This window comes from Myxine glutinosa, unplaced genomic scaffold, assembly GCF_964187855.1.
Source record: "Myxine glutinosa unplaced genomic scaffold, kmMyxGlut1.1 SCAFFOLD_1763, whole genome shotgun sequence".
Lineage (NCBI taxonomy): Eukaryota > Metazoa > Chordata > Myxini > Myxiniformes > Myxinidae > Myxine > Myxine glutinosa.
Window position 1 is genome coordinate 1 of NW_027617858.1, and position 4,542 is coordinate 4,542.

Here is a 4,542-nt window from a genome sequence, read left to right on the forward strand (position 1 = left end):
ACTCGCCTCTCCAAATAACCACACATGCACCCACTCACGTAACCACAGCACCAACGCTGGTAACTTGCAGTGGTTCATGTGCACCAGAGGCCTGTGAGGCCTCACAACCAACACTGAGAGAAATATACCCACAAGAATTACCCTTTAGAACCTTGTATAATCATCCCTTTGGAACCCTTTATAAACCTGTAGAATGACCCATGAGAACTTCAGAATTCTATAGGATTCAAACCCAGTCTAGACAGCTCAGAGGTGAGTGTTGGAGCTTGGGACACAAAGAAATCTATGATTTGATTTGCTACGTGATTGTATATGGAATAACGTGATTGTATAGGGAAAGAAAAAAAGTGTGGTTAAAAAAAACTCTTTGGTGATCTTCACTTTCTCTTTACCACTTGACATTTATTGGCTTTATTATCAACTCTATTTTAATATACTTGGAAGGGTAGCACAGTGTAGTGGTGTTGTTTGCTGTCTGAATGCAGAAAACACCAATACCTGATGCAGTCTGATTTTCACCTGCCTGACTGCAGTTTTATTCTCACATTGTTTCTTATTTGTGACATTTATTTAACGACAGCTTTACAAAATCTTTATTTTCTGCAGGAATGCTGAGCCTGAAGTGATAAATGAATTTGTTGAGGAAGAGCCTCGAACTGGTGAGTTTTGAGAATTTATCTTTTCACAAAATAAACTATCGTCTCATTTACAAGTACAACAAGAAAGAGCAATGAGAGATTGCAGAGCCTCGCTCGGATGTGTTTTCAGTGGTTTTTAAGGCTTTTATGGTAAAAGAAATATGGCGTCCGAACCACGTGACGATGACGTCATCTTTTTAATTTTTCTCCACCAATTTATCCCCAGATGATGCTCAAGAAATCCGCGCCTACACCCCAATCATGGTCCCTCTGGTCGGGACTCTCGGCCTGCTTGTCTTTCTGGCGATCCACATGCTGCGGTGCTCTAAATAGTGGTCATAACTGGCTTCCGGTGAATTTTTATTTTTTATTAGTTGAGCTAGTGGGCAATTCCTGTTCTACGTGCCGATGCTGTGTAAAACGGGACAAATGGATAACTACAGAGGGGATGACGTACAATGGAATACTTAATCCATAATCCCTGAGCTAGTTTGCACACCGATCCATAATCCCCCCGTGACGGGGACAAAGATACAAGCTTATCCGACATATGGGCAAAATAAATACTTATTACATGGGGTGATTCTACCAGACATTCGGAGCATCCACCTATTCATTTTACTTGGTTCGAAGGTAATCATTGCCTACCCCCTACAAACATAACAATATTAATCTTCGGTTGCAAATATTTGATCCATAACAATGGACACAACGACTGCTTTGTGCAATATTATTTAAGAATAATACCACCAATACTGTCAACCAAAACGAGGAACTTTGAGGAGGCCGTTTCTCCGATAATGCCTGCTCTCAATGAACACCACATTAATTAAATTAATCAGTTCATGTACTTATCACTGAGAAGGTGTTCGGTGTTGGGGTGGTGTTGGAGTGTATGGAGATGAGAACATTGTGGAGGAGGTTCAGGAACATCACCAGGAGATGAACAAACATATGTTACGGGTACATCACCTGGTAACGAGTGGCCTCTCTTGGACTGCTTCCTGATGTAAGTCCCTGAAGCCGACGAGTCACGGACAACTCCACGACCCCACGGGTTGCTAAACAACCACGGACGACATCTAAGGTGATTAAAATCTGGTGGAGTCCCTGCGGCTAACTTTCACTTTACTTTCCTGGTGACTAATTAGTTAGGTCAGATAGGGACTATGCTCTCGGGCTCCCACCTTTATCTTTTTATTGCATACGGCTGAGCGGAACCGTAGGTGAGATGCCGCCTGGACTAGCATAGTGAATCAGTGGGGTGCAATTTACCTTCTATGTATTGTACGCTACGTCTGACCAATGAAGGAAAGAGATAATCGAGCAGGTTTGGGAACAACAAATCTTGAATTCAACAGGCACTTATTTACAAGAGAAATGCAGTGTCACAAAAGAAACAATCCTTTCCCTAGCATTCAATGAAACCCTTTGTACAACCGGCTTTAAACAAAATACAGTTAGGCGCCACATTCCTCCGTGGGAATTAGAAAGAAAAGGGGACATAAAGGAAGAAGTCGGTGCATGTTGGTGACCCGTTCCTCACCCTAAAGTAAACAGGCTCGTCCTTGTAGGGCTTAACGAGGTGTCGATGCAGGTGGATGCATGTTGCAAGTGAGTGGCGTGCTGTCGTGGAGTGTATTGTGTGGTGCTTAGCTCTGAAAAGAAATGTTGGAGGTATTGTGTCGTTCATTGATGCTCCACAACAGGCGAGCCCTGAGGTGCATGCGATGAAAAATGCAAGGTTTTGTGGTCCGTGTGCGAAAGATATGTAAGACGTCATTATTACCTGTGTTACATATTTATGTGAAGGTATGTGAATTACTATTCAGGGCTTTGCTTATCAATGTGGACTCGATTAAAGGTTGTTGTGATTAAAGGGTCAGGAGCCCTTCTGGAAAAAGGAGACCGGAAACGGAAGAAGAAAAGACACGAGGTCCTGGAGAAGCGACGATTCTTCTTCTTCCTCGCCGAGCTCAGACGCGAGCGGGATCGATTGAGCAACGTAAGAGAATCGGCGTTTCAAAGCCCGTCTGGCGAGAGGAGTTACCGGGACGTGTAACTACCCTTTGACACGTCAAGTCACTGTGGGTTCGTGCACGGAACCAAGCAGCTGGCACAGTTCGCCTCGTCGTCTACAGGGCCGCGTACGGGTCGCACCTTGGGCCGCGCGCGCTGGGCAAGCCGCGTGTTGCTTTGCCTGCTTTACATTACCCGCTTTGCTTGGCCAGGAGGTGCGCGCTGCAGCCGTTGTTCCCGGTACGGGACGTGCCCGGTGAAAGCCCGTCAGGAAGGGTCCGTTCAACCGCCCACGTGCGGAGATCGAACTACAGGAGTACGGAGACATTGTGAGAGACATTGACCACGGAGGGAGTCGGGAGTGGGGCTCACGTGAGGAATGTATAAGATGGCCATCTTAGAGTTAAGGTAGATGAGTTTACATCTTTGTACTATTGATTGCTGATTGCTGATGGTTGATTGCTCGGGGAATATATCATTGATTATTCCGGATCCTTGGTGTGGGGTTTTTTCTTGGTTGGAATTCATATTGATTGCGTTACGAAAGCGCATACATAATAAATCTTTCTGGCGGAGTTCCTCTCACGGTCCAGGGGTCACCGAGACCGGGTAGTCACCGGGAGGACCACATAACAGAATTGGGGGCTCGTCCAAATTACGATTTGCGGATTCGTAATTGGGTCTACGTCCGGGATCTAAAATTGTATAAAATAATAAAATAATATTTTTATTAATTAAAATTTATTAATTAAGTATTAATTGGTAAATTTTTGGGGAAATTGGGGTAAAGTCTTGGGTGAAGGTTAACAGGTGTTAACGATAGGCACCATGGCGTTTGTGGCACAGAACTTTGCGGTAACCCCGAGTGAGGCACAGTTCCGAGCGTTACTAAAGTCGGACCTCTTGAAATTGGCCAAACATTTTAACTTGGAGGTCCGAACTAATTTGAGGAAGGCAGAGTTGCAGACCACGGTGATAGTCTATGGTGGGATTAGGAACATGGGACGAGTTAGCCTGGCAGTGGCTACCCGAAGAACCAGAAGACGTTGAGCTCCGGAAACTTGAGTTGCAATTACGGAGCCAGGAACGGATCAAAGAAGAAGAAAGGAAAGCAGAAGAGAGGAGAGAAGAGAAACAAGCAGAGGAAAGGAGAGTGGAACGAGAACTCCAGGAAAGGTTAAAAGAAGAGGAAAGGAAAGCAGAAGAGAGGAGAGAAGAGAAACAAGCAGAGGAAAGGAGAGTGGAACGAGAACTCCAGGAAAGGTTAGCAGAAGAAGAAAGGAAAGCAGAAAAGGAAAGAGCAGAAGAAGAAAGGAAAGCAGAAGAGAGGAGAGAAGAGAAACAAGCAGAGGAAAGGAGAGTGGAACGAGAACTCCAGGAAAGGTTAGAAGGAAGAAAAGCAGAGGAGAGGAGAGCTGCAAGGGACCTCGAAGCAGAGGAGAGAAAAGCGGAAAGGGAATTAAAGGAACATGACATGGAGCTTCAGCAAGAAATTAAATTCAAGGAGCTGGAGTTAATGAGAGAACGGGGAGAGGGACCACCCTTGCTGACGGGGTCGACACCTAGCCAGAACACCTGGGATGTGGGCAGACATGTGAGGCTGGTTCCACCCTTCAGTGAAAAGGAAGTCGCTCAATTTTTTCCACACTTTGAGAAAGTGGCTCGACAGTTAAACTGGCCAGAGGAAGCCTGGACCATACTAGTACAAAGTGTACTGGTGGGAAAAGCTCAAGAGATTTATTCGGCGCTACCAATGGACCAATGTGCAGATTATGAGGTATTGAAGAAGCACATCCTCAAAGCCTATGAGTTGGTTCCGGAAGCTTACCGGCAAAAATTCAGGAATGCCAGGAAGAGGGAGAGTGAGACCCATGTGGAGTTTGCC

The 4,542-nt window shown here is 45.4% G+C and overlaps 1 long non-coding RNA gene across 1 annotated transcript; it reads left to right on the top strand.

Moving 5' to 3' along the window:
* The first annotated feature begins 604 nt into the window (after positions 1-604).
* Positions 605-1,231, top strand: LOC144889214 (uncharacterized). Its single transcript, XR_013621651.1, has 2 exons — positions 605-659; positions 865-1,231. It is a non-coding gene; the product is annotated as an uncharacterized LOC144889214 (long non-coding RNA).
* Positions 1,232-4,542: the final 3,311 nt, after the last annotated feature.